The sequence below is a fragment of the Suncus etruscus genome, chromosome 11 (assembly GCF_024139225.1).
Source record: "Suncus etruscus isolate mSunEtr1 chromosome 11, mSunEtr1.pri.cur, whole genome shotgun sequence".
NCBI lineage: Eukaryota > Metazoa > Chordata > Mammalia > Eulipotyphla > Soricidae > Suncus > Suncus etruscus.
The window spans coordinates 38690727-38708332 of record NC_064858.1 but is presented as its reverse complement, the minus strand read 5'-3'; the positions used below and the strand labels follow the sequence as shown (position 1 = coordinate 38708332).

The following is a 17606-nucleotide window of genomic DNA, read 5'->3' as shown; positions in this document are numbered from 1 at the left end:
TCTTAGTTTGTACACACAAAACTCTTAGGCCCTCTAGTGCTAGGATCAAATAAGAGTCAGGCAAGTGTATGGCATTTGCCTTAATACCTTTGTTATCTCTCCAGCCCTGTTCAACTTGATATTAAATTGTATCTCTAGGTGGATTTTTTATTTGTAAATATATCGCAAAATATTTTATTCATATATGAACAGAAACACTTCCAATGTATAAATATTGGTTATGAAATTGAAGGCATCAGCTTAGTAGATAATACTGTAGAAATTAACCTTCTGCAAATGAAGTCCTCTTCTCTGTATATTTGATGGTATGTGTTCAGGGAGAGATAGTACATTGTCACCATTCAATATTTTCATTGGCAATGGCCTAAAGGACTTATAAAATTAGAGATATATAATAAGTTTTGTGAGATATTTATCAATTTGTATTCCTTGTAATGCAATTTTTTTCTTTGAATCTATCAGGGTAGGTAATTTAAGCTCAATTTTTGTAAAGTCAATAGTTTCTGTGTCTGTAAAGAAAATGTTGCATTTTAAACAGTAGCAAGCTAGAAAATTGGGAGTATCTAAACAGTGAGAAAGGAAAAGAAGAATAAAGAAATGAGTGACGTTTTTATACATTATCTTTTTTCTTTGAAAAGATACTCATGATGTACAAGAGATAGAGCTAGATGGTGGCACTGAAAATAGAAGAGAAATGAGAGTTGAGAACACAATTGAAATGTCAGAGAACAGAGCTGTTAAAGGTAAGAACTTCTGGAATAGAGAGACTGAAGGTTAAAAGATATTTAAAGGAGGTGCTTATTTAAATCATGATATTTAAATCATGAGCTGCTGAGACAAAAACAAAAGGTTATTTTGAAAACAAACAATAAAGATAGATTATATGTATAAAAGGTACTGAGAAAAAAAATCAAAGATGGTAAGTTTTGTCCTTTACCTATGGAAAATTCAAAAGTGCTTTGTGGCATTTGGGTCACACTTTGTAGTGGTCCTTAATCTCTGTTGAAGCATTGTTCCTGGAGATCTTGGTGACCATATGCAGTTCCAGAGTTGTACCTCACATCAGTCCTTGGTACCTCACATCAGTCATATGCAAGGAAGATGCCTTTGGCCCTGTGCTATCTCTCCAGTTCCAGCAATGAATATTTCAAGTTATTTTTCCAGAATTTTAATTAAATGATTCTGCATTTTTTACTGTATTTGGACATTATACCCTATTTTTCATATTTATAATTAATAAATAGCTTTTTTATTTATATTTTAATTTTCTAGTTCAAATATGTTTTTGGTATCATATTTTTGTCATTGTTCTCTAAGGACTTATTTTATTCTCTTTTATGGGAATACAGAACCTTACCAACTGTTTATGTTAGCTTTAAAAATTATATTTTGTGAGGCGAGAGTAGTAAGATAAACATAAAACCTCATATGTGAAAATAAGTGTTCTACCTCTGAGCTACATTTCAGGGCCAGAGAGTGAATACACTAGATATGGCATTTCCCTTCACACACTGTCTTAAGTTTAATCCTTAACATCTCATATAGTGCTCTAAGCTCATCAGAAGTAATTTTTGAGCACAAAGCCAGGACTTATCCCGTAGGGCCATCGGGAGCAACCCCCCAAGAAAACTGTAATTTTAAATCAAGATTATTGTAGTATAATTTAAATATAAGGGCCCAGAGAGATAGCACAGTGATGTTTACCTTGCAAGCAGCCGATCCAGGACCAAAGGTGGTTGGTTCGAATCCCGGTGTCCTATATGGTCCCCCGTGCCTGCCAGGAGCTATTTCTGAGCAGACAGCCAGGAGTCACCCCTGAGCACTGCCGGGTGTGGCCCAAACCCCCCCAAAAATAATAAATAAATAAATAAATAAATAAATAAATATTAATTTACTTTGAGTACTTGAAAACTATAGACATATATAACTACCTAAACTAAGATACAAGGTAGAAAATTTCTATCCCTACATTTTCATTCCTCCAAAGGTAACTGTGTGCCTTTAAAAAATTCTGCATTATCATCATCACCAAAGTAAATGGTCCCAAGTAAATGGATAATGATTTATATACTGTCTTCTTATATAATAGTATAATAGATCAGTTGAACGAGATAGTGACAGTAATGAAGTTCTCGTTGTATATAGTAGAAGATTTTATAAATTGAACTGTTCAAAATTTCAGAAAATTTATGAAATGTAAACATAAGGAAAAAAGCCAAGTAACCTTTTAAGCAAATAATATGATGTCAGAAAGAGAAAACAAGAAGGAAATTGCCATAGATAAGATAATCTCTACTGTGCTCGCTTCGACAGCACATATACTAAAATTGGAATGATACAGAGAAGATTAGCATGGCCTCTGTGCAAGGATGACATGCAAATTCGTGAAGCGTTCCATATTATAAAAAAAGATAATCTCTACTACTGACTAAATAAAAAGTAAAATGCCATCAAATTTACCCAACAATGGTCATGAATACTTTGATAATGTAGTGATAATAAATTTGAATATTAGCACCATATATTTTCACACTATTGTAACTTCCTAAACTATAATTAAGAAAATAAATTGGGGCTATTTTTAAAAGATCAAAAGACCTTGCCTCATAGACCCATCTACCTGAGATGTGTACATCTTTCTTTAGGGCGGATTTCCCCTTTGTGGAGAAATGACTCATACATTTTTGTTTTTGATGTATACTTGTGTTTTTTTTTTCTCACCCTGGAGAAGCCCATGTTCTCTTTCTCTCCTTATATACTCTCTCTATCCCTTCTCTTTATATCCAAATAAATTTGTTTTTACATATTTTTGAAAAGGATCAAAAGAAGTGAGAAAATTAATATATTATGAAAGTCCAAATTAAAGAGTGAGAATTGGATTAAATAACATATCATAAGTAGCAAATTATTAGAGAACTTTGATGGAGGAAGTAGAATTGGTGTCTTATTTCATAATAAAAAATATATGTGTGCAATATCTAGTGGATATTTTAAGAAGAAATATATACAAGTAAAATCTTAAACTAATAAGTTTAAAATTAAATCTAAGTAAAAAGGAAAATGTGTTTACATATGATTAAATACATAATTCAAGAAATTAAAACCATATAATCAATAATGCTAGAGCAATAGTATAGTGGGTAGTGAGTTTGCCTTGTGAGCAGCTGACCCAGGCTTTGATCTCTGGCATTTCATATGGTCCTTTGAGCCCCCAAAGAACTGACTCCTGAGCACAAAAGCCACGGGTTAGACCTATGCACTTATGGGTATGATATAAAAGCCAAAAATGAAAACCAGTTATCATGATCAAAATAAAAGAAAAAAAAACAATATAATATTGTCTACATAAGATTTGGACAATAAATTATAAATCTAAAAGGAATAGATTAATTCCTTATAATATGTACAGCAGAACAGAATGAGATCACTGAAAATAAATTGGAACTTATATTAAGTAATTAATGTTAAGTAATTAAAAGTTAATATTAGCATGGAAAAATAGAAACAGCATCCAGTAGATGACCTCAGATAGAAAGATAGACCAAACAGACCAAGAATAGGATCAAGACTTAAGAGAAACTGGCAGGCATTATGTCATGTGATTGATTAATGAGAGATAAGATATAGTTATAGAAAGGTTTTCATATTGGCTGAACAAAGGCAGGATGGTCTTGTAAACTTTCTTTTTAATAAAAATAAAACAGATATAAAAATATTTTACATATTGATAGGGCAAGGAGCAGGGCATGGTAGGTGAGTGAGAAGCAGGATAAATGTTCTATAGAATGCTAATAAAAAAATATTCCTGCTTCTTCATAGGACATTGTGGTTTATGTAAAGCATGGTGTCCTGTTTTAATTTTGCTGTTGCTACATCTACTTGTGTTGGCTGGAGAGGCGATACTATTCCTCAAAAGTAAGTCTCCACTTTTTTTCTCAGCTTCTCTTTTGGATGAACTAATCACATCTTGAATGAATCCACGATCTGTGAAATTTCCATGTAAAGCTTTCACATCATGAGAGAGGAGAACAGGTTTAATTTCTATACAGTCATATAATATCTACCAGTGCCTGAGAACTTTTACTATAAGGCTCTTTCAGTGACAGCTGCTGCTTAAGGAAGAATAATGCTAAAGATTGAAAGAAAAATGTCACTTTTCTAAAAGCTAGAAAACCAATGGAAACAACAAAATGACCACTGACTATTACTTAAGGATGCTCATGATGATTTCATTCATTGAAGGACATTTTCCATTATCATATTTTTTTCCTCCCAACTCCATCTTATTGCAAAGATCTTTCAGAGGTGTTATTATCAGTATTTGATTTCTTCCTACTTTTTTCATCATGTCAATAATTTTTTTCCTAAGAATCACATTTTGAGGTATGATTTGGCTTCATCAAACTTAAATTTTAAGTGCCAATGGTTTTTTATCTCATTTAAATATCATAAAAATGAAAAACTATTATTTTTCTGCATTAAAAATAAACTAACACCTGTCAATCTAAAAAAGTCAAATCACATACAATAATCTATAAATGGAACACATTTTGATGTTTACTGGATTTTCGGAAGTTCCTAATATGATTCTAGTCTTCTAAAATTCTCTAAATTATCTTAAGAATGGTGTCTTCTAATTTTATATCCTTCAAATTTAACTTTAAATGTTTAAGAAACTCAAATTTACAATACATTGGCTCGGTAAAGTCTGATGTCTCCAGTCTCAAAATAAAATCTTTATTTTTAGAATAAAATGTGACATGTTATTTTGAAATAATTGCTATGCTTGTATCTTTTATGTTTTTTTTTTTTCTTTTTTTTTTTGGAGGGGGGAGATTAAGGGATGTGGGTCACATCCAGATGTACTCAGGAGTTACTTTAGATTCTGTACTCATAGATCATTCCTTGTAGTAGTGCTCAGGGAACTTACCATAAACTGTTCCTGGAATTGAATTTGGATCAGACTAGTGTAAATGCCTTGCCACTGTGCCACTATACTATCTTTCCAGACTTCTGATTTTAATTTTAAAGCTAATTCCTATGTGAAAAACTAGTGCTCCATTGAGTAATAAATATTTTTATCATGAATAAATTTGAATTTGAGCAATATATAATTAGGATTTTGTGTATAGGTAGCTATTATTTTGCTTTATAATTTTCATTGAATTTTAAAGAATATCTATAGTGTTATGAATAAAATTTACTGTAGTACTTTAAGGAAACAATTAATGTCCTGGTATCAATTGCAGTTTGCTATGGACCTATATCCAACCAAGCAACACATGAACTGGAATTAAAACAGTTGCATAATAATATGGCATCCTGCTACAAGTCATATGAAAATCTCTCTCAGAAATTCATGAATTTCACAGAGTTACTAAACAACACATCAAATAAGTGCTCAGATTGTGCCACAAAATGCTATCAAACATGTAACAACAAGCACAAAGGTAAGTGGAAATGGGTTTTCTGTTTTGTATAGGCTCATTATTAACTAATAAATCTACAATATTCTCTAGTTATTTCCCCAAAGTATTGAAACAAAATATTAAGATAGGTCTGGAAAAAAATAACTTTGAGGCAACCATTTACAAATTATTTTATTTTATTTTAGTTTAGTTTAGTTTGGGTTTTTGGGTCACACCTGGCAGTGCTCAGAAGTTACTCCTGACTCTGCAATCAGAAGTCACTCCTGACAGGCACAGTGACTATATGGTATACTGGGATTCAAATCACCATCTGTCCTGGATCAGCTGCATGCAAGGCAAATGTCCTACTGCTGTGCTATCTCTTCGGCTCTAAGTTTTTATTTTTTAATTTTTATGATACTACCTATTATAAACCCAATAAAATTCTTAGTTATCATTGACACACTGGTGAAGTCCAGATTACATTTTTGTCTTAGAAAATTACACAGTAATGACTCTTTCAAAAATTTAATCTCATAGGAGCCGGAGCTGTGGCGCAAGCAGTAAGGCATCTGCCTTGCACAGACTAGCCTAGGACAGACCATTGGTTCAATCCTTCAGCATCACATATGGTCCCCCAAGCCAGGAGAGATTTATGAGCACATAGCCAGGAGTAACCCCTGAGTGTCAAGGATGTGGCCCAAAACCAAAAAAAAAAAAAAAATTAACCACATATACACAAAATAAAAATAATTTGATATGTGGCCAATCAGAGCAGCAGTTCATCTAAAGAGCAGTATTTAATGGTCCAAAAACCATAAACTATCATGGCCACTCCAGATATTGAAAATACTATAAACCTGAGTGGATGATTAGGCTTCTCAAATATCACAATAAAACATGATACTTTAATTTTATTGAAAAATAAGATAATGGATTATTATCAAAGAAATAAATTTTTAGTTTAGTATTTTTGTTTTGTTTTGTTTTGTTTTGGGGCCACACCTGATGATGATCAGGGGTTACTCCTGGCTATGTGCTCAGAAATTGCTACTGGCTTGGGGGGACTATATGGAATAATGGAGGATCAAACCATGATCCTAGGCTAGCGCTCGCAAGGCAGATGCCTTGCCACTTGTGCCACAGCTTTGGCCCCAGTTTAGTATTAGTTTCGTAATTACCTTTTTATATGGTTTGAGGCTCATACCAAATGATGTTCAGGGATCACTTCTAGCAGTGTTTTGGGTATCATATGCAATGCAAGAGAACAACTTAGGTTCTTTGCATATATGGCAAGCAGCCTATCCTCAAAACTATTTCTTTGTCCCAATGATTGGTAGGGATGCAATATCTGTCTGTGCGTAAGGGTAACTCCTGGCTCTGCATTTAAGGATCACTTCTGGCTGACTCTAGTTACCATATGGAGTGCAGGAAATCAAACAAGTTGCCCACGAGTAAGGCAAATGTCCTACCTGCTGTACTATTGCTCCAGCCACTAATGAACATTTTTATAGTGAGAAAAATATGAATCACTAAAACAACTAAACAGATAAAAAGTTAAGTTGAAATAAGATTATTTCATGATGCAAACTAACTAGATGTGTGGGGTGACATTTAAGAAGAGGATTATAGTAATACACAGGACTTTGTCTTAAAGTTATAAACAAAGGAAAAGTATGCATGAAACCTTGATTCCCAGAATTTCAAGAGTAAATCAAGAGCAATCAACACCTTAAAACAGTCAAAGTGGTTAAATAATTCTGAGTAATGATTTTTTTTGTTATATTATTTTAACGAGCCAAAATTATTAATTATTTCTATATGAGTTTTTTTTTGGGGGGGTGGTGGTGTTAGGCCACATCTGGCATTACTTCTGACTCTGCACTTAGGAATTACCTCCTGGCTGTGTTAGGGTATCATATGGGATGCAAGGATCAAAACTGGGTCAGTCATGTGCAAGACAAGCACCTTACCCACTCTGCTCTTTCTCCAGCCCTTCTATATGACGTCTTTAAATTCAGAACAGACAATAATATAAATATTATCATCCCTCTATAATCACCTGGAAACTCAAATTTATAAAGGGTAATTATTCCTAGGAAAGAGTACTATAAATAATGTAAAATTGGTTACTTATGAATAATAACCAGGATGATATCAGAATTAAGAGCTTTCAATCTCTGGCACTATGTAGCTCCTAAAACACTGCTGGGAGAGATCCCAGAGTACAGTGTTGAGAATAATCCCCAAGAACCACTGCGTATGGCTCCAAAATCCTGCCCAAAACACTGATAACATTTGTATTTATTAAACAAATTGTTTTAAAAATAGTTACTAAGGTTTATTACATAAACAAAATGCTAGTAATATAACTATATGCCCTGTCCTCAAACATCTTATAAAAGTTATAATCTAAGGCAGGGATCTCAAACTCGCTGCCCTCAGGCTGCAAACGGCCCTCCATACAACATTTTGTGGCCCTGCGCTAGAGGAATCTTATTTTGTTTTGTTTTGTTTTAGTTGTTTGGGTCACACACCCCAGTGTAAAAGGCTTACTACTGACTTTGCACTCAAGGATAACCCCGACTTTGCCTCCTGCGGCCCGCAGGTAAATTGAGTCTAAGGGTAGAACTCAACACAAAATTTTACCAGAAATGTTATTACATAGACAAAATATGAAAAGTAAATTACTTAAAAATATATTTTATGGTATCTTAGAATATGAATGGAATATGAATGAATTATCTATAAAATAAAGGTTAAAATTAGATATCATTTCTTAGGAACCATGGTAATTAATGGAAAATGAGATATTTACATTCAAAGAGAAAATTTATAATACCAGGAATAATTAAAATACATTGCTATTTCGAGGTAGGGTTTAATTAAGAATAAATTATATGTAGCTAGAGATAGGTAAGTTGGACAAGAATAAAAGGTCTCATTAGATGCTATTCTTAAATGAATATAAACCAATTATCAATGGTACAAAAAATACTTTTTACAATTGCTTCCAAGGTGCATATCAAGGCATGAAAAATTTACTCATCGATAACTTGCACTTTTATCTCTTATCTGTTGAAAGTAAAGTGTATAGTAAGTAATGTATAGTGAGTATAAGAAACTTGAAGATAATATTTAAGTTTTATATTCAACAACAAAAAAGAGAACAAGCTGTGAAAGACTCCTTAGTAAAAATTTAGATGATATTAATCTACTGTTTTGTAATTGAATATCTTCCAGTGGTACAAAGGAAAAATAACTTAACTTTGTTTAAAGTTGTTTATTAGGGGCTGAGAGATAGCACAGTGGTAAGGCATTTGCCTGCATGCCTTGCAGGCCAGGGAGGGACCCGGTTTGATCCCTGGCATCCCAGATGGTTCCCCAGCCTGCCAGTGGCGATTTCAGAGTGTAGAAGCCAGTAGTAGTCCCTGAGCGCAGCTGGGTGTGGCCCCAAAACCAATCAATCAATAAGGTTAAAAAAATAAAGTTGTTTATTAAATGTTTGTCAAATCAAAGAATTTTATGCTTTACTATATGTGAACTGAGTAGGATTTTCTCAATGGACACATCAGAACTGACCTATTGGGAACACATAGAATTACAAAATGAGTAGCTGATCACAATGAGCATCAGTTACTTTAAAAGCACCAAGGTCAGGCCCGGAGAAATAGCACAGCGGTGTTTGCCTTGCAAGCAGCCAATTCAGAACCTAAGGTGGTTGGTCAAATCCAGGTGTCCCATATGGTCCCCCATGCCTGCCAGGAGCTATTTCTGAGCAGACAGCCAGGAGTAACCCCTGAGCACCGCCGGGTGTGGCCCAAAAACCAAAAAAAAAAAAAAAAAAAAAAGCACCAAGGTCTCTACTTTATGCCATATCCAGAGTTAATATAACATGGTAAGTGAAAGCTGAGCCATATTTTTGTGGGACTGAGTGTTTTAAATTAACTGATGTATCAAGTTCATACATAATAATAAGTTATACATAATTTGCAAACATCCATTTACCTGTTAATTATAGAAAATTTTACATTTAAAAATATAATTCTTAATCTCACTATGATGTCTAGAATATTGGATATACAAGAAAACAATTACTTAGTTGCACCACTCAGATACTAGTGTTTTTTTTCCCATTTATCTCTTAATTCACATATTTGACGCAACATTTTTAAAAGGTGCATTTGTTTTTGTTGCTTATTTACTTTCCACAGTCCTTCTTTACTCACTTTCCATCCATAGTTAATTTCATAAAGCCATTGTAAATAACTTGAGCAAATAAGTTGTAACACAGAGGATTTAATTAGTACTGTATATTTAGACTGTATAATAATATTTTCCTATGCTATTTATTGTATTTATAATGTCTACTCATTTATCAAGCATGTCTTTCTGAATATTATTGACAGAAACAACAACTATTTCTAATTCATGGAGCAGCTTAAGCACAGTAACTTCAAATAGAATGACTTCAGAGAAGTACAAAGGAAAAAAGGAAGCACCAGGGGACGAGTATGGGAAGGATTTAGAAACATCTATGGATTAAAGGAACAGTACAACTTAATATCGAAAACACATAGTCAACAACCCTAAAAACTTGAGATACAAACTTCAACAGCCAAACTTTAAAATGTGCCTATTATGATAGCAGGCTGGTGGGAGTAATGAGGTGGGAGGGAACATGGGGACATTGGTGAAGGGAAGTTGACATTGATAATGGGTTTGGTGCTGGAGCATTGTATGTCTAAAATTCAACTATAATACTCAATCATGATGCTTTCATAAAATAAAAACTTAAAAATTAGCATCTTTGAATGATAGAGCTACTTCTTTCATATCCAGTAATATTATAGCCAAAATAAAATTTTAAAATGTTATTTATTAAAAAAATCAATGTTTTAGATGCCAAAATGTTTTAAATAATAACCTGAACATTGACATTCAGCTATTAAATATTAAAATTTAAAATTAGTGATGGTTATGTACAAAAGAAATACTAACTAGGGACTTTTAGAAGATAAAGATGATTTTGAAAAACTTAACAAAGAGTGATTAAACAAAATATTTTTCCTTGAAAATGCTAAAGAACCCATCAAAATGTTAGTAAGAATAACTATAAAATATATCATGCTAGTAACAGTTATGAAATATCTTTACAAAAATTATTTATTGTGTCTATTATATTTGTTCACCACAATATTAACACACAATCATAACACACGATATGAACAATCATATCGTCATGAACATTTCCATAATCTGGTTACATGGTCATCTTGATTATTTACTATTTTCATGCAAATTTTTCAATCATACCCTGTTTTCTATTTTTTTTAGTATAATTTGCATAAATAGTATTATTGAGAGGTTGTAAAGATAGTACAGCAAGGAAGGCAAAAGCCTTGCATACAGCCAATATGGGTTTGAACCCCTGCACACTATGTGGTTTCCAGAGAACCACTAATGAATTAGCTCTGAGTAGAGATAGATAGATGATAAATATATATCTAGATAGATAGGTAGATAGATACAGTTGTGATAACATCCATTCCTTTCTCTCTTCTCCCAAAGAAATATGTGCTTAGCATACAAAGTTACCAACATATAGGAAGAAAATTTTTCCCATACCATTTTACATTATTTTGCTGTGTATCCTAAATTCCTGCTATGCTTAAATTCCAAAACTTCAACTCATATTGAAGAAATTATCTGTGCTGTTTTTTTGTAGCTTTTTTTATTTAATTGTAACTTTCTCGTTAGTTCCCAAACAACTTTCCATGCCTAGTGCAGATGATGTTACAGGAAAATATCAAAATCATGTAACCAATGGAATCAACTTTAAGAACTAATTGATCCATGTTTGACATCAATCTTGCAATAGTAATGGAAAAAAGAAAAACCTATACTCATCCTTAATCACTAACTAAAGAAGATAAGTTTTTATTTTAACTTTTTATCCACTCTCTCATAACCCCACTCAATATATGCTTCTTTACTGTAGAAAAGCACTTAAAAATAAATGTATTACAAATATTTAAATTTTGAAGAATGGACATTATAAAATTATGTTTCAGGTTAATTCAGAAACATATTTGTCATATATTTTTCTCACTCTAAAGAAGTAGATAACTTTGGAAATATTTGTGGTTTCTAAAGAACTGGGGTTTTGTGATAGAGGAAGCATATTTTCTCAAGCTATTGTAATTTTTTGTAATATTTGCACAGCATTGTCTTTGATGACTCAATCTTTTTTATGCTAAACATCTTTATTTTGTGATGAAATTATCTTATAATATGTATATAACTTAAAAATAAAGAGAAGAAAGAATATTTACTACTGGATCAAAGGACAATGTGGGAACAAATTTTTATTCACAAAAGACAAGTTAAAATAATTTTATTTTGTTTTATTAGAAGCAAAGTTTTAACTTATAAAGATGTGAAATAATAGTTCCTTTATCCTTCTTTAAAATTATAACTTTATATGCATAAGTTTTCTATTGGACATCTTAGTCTCAGTAGGCCAAGCATTCAAGCATTGCATCAATTTTTTTTTTTTTTTTTTTTGGTTTTTGGGCTACATGCAGCAGTGCTTAGGGGTTACACCTCTCTCTGAGCTCAGAAAGCACTCCTGGCCAGCTTGGGAAACTATCTGGAATGCTGAAGATCAAATCTAGGTCAGCCACATGCAAGGCAAGTGCCCTAACCACTGTACTATCACTCTGGCACCACATGAATATTTTTACAAAAAAATTTTATACAGCATTCTCTTCAAAACTATATAAACGTATATTCTTCATTTCATATAAGATAACAGAAATTTCTATTAGGTTCCCATTATATTCCATGATCATCAATGTAATAGTGAATAAAGATTTCCTATTAAAATGGCCACCTACCCTGTAAGGATAAGATAAGGAAGATAGTCTTAGCATTTCTCACTATTTTTTAAGACAGAGTTTCATTTTTCATTTATTGAATTCAATTCAAGTTCTATAGACTGATTTTAACATTATTAAAATTTATCTTAAAGTTTAGTTTTTTTTTATTTTGAGTTTGGACTTTTCTTTCCTGGTGCACAGAGTAGAAGAAAAGTAAATGGTGGGGGGAGATAAAGTATTAAGTATAGTCAAGGTTGTGGAGCTCGGTCTCTGCAGCTGGGGCTGAACCACCCAACAGTTCCAGGAGCCAAATTCCCTCTGGGATATTCTAATACTGCTCTGACACCAACACGCGCCAGATTTGATATGACATCCTGACAATGAGGAAATGGCAACAACTTGATCAAAGAACAAGTTTCATCATAAGATGAAACCAGAAGACATGTCATCCTTTGATCTGTGTAAAAACCAAGATCACTGACTACAGAAAACTGACTGTGACAAGCATGACTGGGCAGAACTTATCCTGGGACCAATAAAAATGACCCTAATCTAGGCATTGGCCTATGATCTGTACAGCAAACAAGATCTCTAACTTCAGAAGTCTGACTGAAACAACTGCAACTGAGCAGATCTTCTGGAAACATAATGAAAGACTATTCTATTCTTCATCCTAGGATTGGGGCAAAAACCAAAACCACCAACTACAGAAAACTGATTAAAATAACAGTGATGAAACAGAACTCTTAGAACTGTAAAGAAAGACAGCATCTTAGGCTCCATCCTTTGACCTGTGCAAATACCAAAATAGCTAGCTACAGAGGCATGATTTTATCATCCATGATGGAGCAGAAAGTTTCCAGACACCACAAATGGACCTAAGAAAGAGTAAAAGAACATGTATGGAGTCTATTGTTATTCCCATGACAGTATAATTCAAGGGCGGAGAAACCCTGTATCTCTTAGGTCAAGGGAATTCCCTTTCTACTCTCCTCAATATTTACTGTACTTATGCAAGAAAAAAAAAAGAGAGAAGCACAAATAATTTTTTTTGGGTTTTGTTATTGTTGTTTGTTTGTTTGTTTGTTTTTCCATGGGTATTTTTTGTGCTTTGTTTTTTTTTATTTCAGGACCATGGTTATTGTGTAGTTGTTGCCCTTATTGCTGTGGTGCTTTTCGAGTTTTTTGTTTGATTATTTTTAGTATTTATGTTTTTCTTCCGTTTTCCCTTCTCTTAAATTAATATATATAGCCTCTAGATAGACTCCTCCCATTTTGATTTTTGCCCTACTTTATTTTATTTTATTTTTTTCCTTCAAACAGAACCACATAATTTGAACCATCTTGTTCCGCCTCACAAATTGAGGGGGGGAAATAATGGAGGTTTCTAAGACCAAACAGTCGTATGAACATTAAGTAGAAGTTAAAAAATGATCAGATTTAAACATCAAATCCAAAGCCAACAACAACAGAATCGATACTCAATCTACAACATCCTAGACACAGAGGAGCCACTTATACTAGGAGCCGGGGGGTGGGGGGGATAAAGAAGGGGGACATGGGATGCATGCTGGGAACAGGAGTGGAGAGATGACAAGATTGGTGGTGTGAATGCCCCTAATCCATTGTTGCTATGTACCTACAATATTACTGTGAAAGATTTGTAATCCACTTTGGTCAAAATAAAAATTAAAAAAGAAAGAATATTCAAGGTAATCTGACATCTAGCTGGAACCTATTTGCAGGATACTGCTCCTTAATCTCAGGATCTCCTGCCACAGTCCTATTTTAGGTCCCCAACTACATTAAAGTGTGTTTGTACACACATGTGTAGTTGAACACTCTTAACAGTTTTGGGGGGCCCTGGGCCCTATACAACATAGCATTAGGGCTTGACCCAACAAAATGAGAGGTCTACAGGACGAAGAAACCTCCCTTCACCAGTATGTTTTTAAAGCAGAAAATGTAAATGAGTGAATGTCCCCAGTTTAACTTGCTACCTGGCTTTTCTGCCAGGGATCCCATTTGTCTCATACTGTAGGAGACCTTGTCAATGATGTATAATAACCAAGAGATCTGACTTGGATTAGTTGAGGTTGGGATTAGACACAGGCTTTTTCCCCTAGTCCCTGCTTGTGCTAGCTCATTCTTGCTTGCGCCTGACCCCTTCTGCCTCTTACTCTATTCCTGAAAACTTTTGCTTTCGTAGCAGATAGCCCTGAACTGGGAAATCAGCCCATAGGCCCCTGGAAGTAGGACTCATTTCTTTTTTTTTTTAACTTCAATATTACCAAACAAATTATGCTTTTATTTTTGATTTTATAAAATAAAATTATCATAAAAATCTGAATAAAATATCTATACATATTTAATATTGTAAAAGTAGGAGTCTACATTCTATAATTGAGACAATAAAGAATAATTTTCAAGCAACATTCACAAATCATCTCTTATCACTAATATAGCTTCCAGAGGTCAAATAAGCCAATTCCAGATCACTTTCTGAACAACAACAGCTGCAAATTGTTGACCTTCAATCCCTACTAGTATTTGATGTTGTTACTACCCTGGGCTTTATAGTAACCAAATGTTCCATGTATCCGGTAGGGGAGAATAGTCCATGAGTTCTGCCAGACATTCCCTATTGATGTAACCTAAAGAAGTACTTTAGTAGGATCTACTCTCCATTGGGTCATTTTTGGCTTAAAATTAGGCCTACAACTTGAATTTCCAAAATAAACTGTGACCTGGACCCCTCTAATCACTTCCCTGTTTCACATTCCTGGCTACCCTGAACTTCTTGGCTCTTTATATATATATATATATATATATATATATATATATATATATATATATATATATATATATATATATATATATATATATATCAGTAGGAACTCATGGTAGGCCTCCTTAGGCAGTTATCTCTACCAGTCCTTTAGGCCTGGACTCCCAAAGACTCAAGACAGAGTCTCCTTACCCCCCAAGATGGTGTGCCTTGACTCAGGAATACGTGACTTTACTCTTGATGTCATATAGACATGAGAGTCCAGGAATTAGAACAGAACTTTATGACTTCATTATATGCAAATTAATTCTACAGAAATTCAGTCTTTTTTTTTTTTAAACTAACCTTGTGTGATCTGTTTGCATTTAGTATTAGGAAAATATAAGCATTTGCACACAAGAGGTACCTAAGAGCTAAAACTTTCCCCCCTAGTATTAATTAAATAGTCTCCATATATTAATTTAGAAATCCTTAGTCAATTCCCTTTTCTGATTATGGTGCAAATCATTGGCTCAGATACCCAGGTAGGCAAACAATGAAAACATCCTATTCCTTAGGTAGTGTTGATGCATACTGGCGATTTGCTGCCCTCTATTGTTGTTCATGACCTCAGAATCCTCTCATAGAAAATGAAGCAGCTACTTTTGTAAAGCCGAACAGTAGAGATCTTAGCTGAAAAACGACTGTGATATCTGTCTCACAGTGATAGAAATTGAAGAAAACATTCTGTCGATGAAGTTAGTTAAGTGATTTTACTGCAGTGAGAAGTAAATTACTCTGTCCTAAGAGGTTAATCTGTGTAAAACTCTTTGGATTCCCACAATAGAGACTTTTAGGGGAAAAGCAATGTAGTAGCAGAACAGGGAGAAGTTCATGAGTGTTAGTGTAGAGCTGATCAAATTTCAGAGCTACTCAAGTTTAGAAGCAAATATTCTCCTTAAGCAAGTGTGAAAGTGAGAGTGTGGATGAGGTAGGGAGAACTAAATGATACAAGCTACTAGGAAAATAATACCTGTATTATTTTTATGGAAACAAAATAACAAATAGAGATATTTTATTATTAATAGCAGATTGTTCTATGGCTAAAGGGATAAAAGAAGAAATGATTGTTCCAGTGACAATAAAGAGAATTACTTATGTATAGGAGTCAGCAGCAGTCTTTTTGACCATTAATGAATAATTTTATCTTTGTGATAACTAAAAGGACAGTGAGCTTCTATAGAAAAGTGAAAGAATAAAGTTGCTTTTTAAAGACATGTAACATTCTACATTCCTTTGCCAGACTGAAGAAGTTACAGAAGGACCTTCACCCACACTCCGGTTGACTTCTAAGGTGAAATCTCTAGGGAAAATGTGAAGATCAGCAGGAAAGCTACCAGGGGAGTAGGAGCAAATAGGGCCTAAGGAACTAACAAGTATATAGGAAATTACAGCCTTTCCTGAAAAGGATTAGCACCAGTTGTGGGCGGCATTTCTGTGGGACTCAGTGCAGGGAGAGCAACTACTCTCATAGCCTGTCTCTTCAGGCAACTGGATTAGAAGGTTCTATGTTGTTGTCCTCTCCCCTCCAACAGCTGTTAAAATTGCAGGATTGAAGAAATCACAAGAACCACCTTGGGAGTAACTGGCCTTGATGAGAAGGACCCCTTGCAGATTCAGCTGACTTAGCTCCCAGAACCTAGGTAGAATGCATATCATCCTGATGAGGAGCATGACAGCTGGGACCATGGGATGACTGGCTGGAATGAAGACTCCCATTTGTTTGTTGACTACTCTTGGACTCTCAGCTTAACCATGGGTAGAGGATATGTGGGTCCAACTGTCACCTCAGAAATCCCTCTTCAAAACTTTGTCTTACGTGATTTGTTTAGAGTTTCTGATTATGCTTCACAAGATTTCTCCACCTGTCTTATTCAGGCTCACATAAATTCAGTTAAGATGATTATGCTAAGGTCCCAGTAAGTGTCAATTTATAGAGATGGAGACAAGGGACCTCAAGGAGAGTCAAAGATTTGACCTAGAGAAGAGAAAGGAAGAACAAAGTCCTTTCTAGAGTACAAGGGACTTCATTTTGTTGAGCTAAGGTTAAGCTTTCCATTCAAGGCTCGCAAGGCTAAATTTCTATTTAAGGGCTAAGTTTCTATTCCAATAATAATGAAGCAAACCTCAAGGCCCATAAAAGACAATATACTGCCCTAGTCATCTAGCTTTAAAATGACATGATGTCAACTTGAAGATCAAGACTTTTTGCTTCTAGCACTATATAACCTGGCTGTGACGCCAGAGCTGTCTGCCTCTATGAGAGATGATTATGGCAGGCCAATTTGTAGTTTGTTGGTAGACAGAATAAAGCTTTGCTTTGCTTTAAAAACAAGGACATGTAACATTAATTCAATTCTATAAAATTTGGTAAAGCCTGTTCACTGAAAATATAATAAAATATTCATTTATATTAAAAATGTTCATAAAAGATATTTTTATGTTCACCTTTTACTAAATATTTATATTAGATTTTAATTCCTTTGTCTT

General features: G+C 33.9%; 1 non-coding gene across 1 annotated transcript; it reads left to right on the top strand.

Moving 5' to 3' along the window:
• Window positions 1–2297: 2297 nt before the first annotated feature.
• Window positions 2298–2404, top strand: LOC126023530 (U6 spliceosomal RNA). The gene has a single exon (XR_007500646.1). It is a non-coding gene; the product is annotated as a U6 spliceosomal RNA (small nuclear RNA).
• The last annotated feature ends 15202 nt before the right edge of the window (window positions 2405–17606 follow it).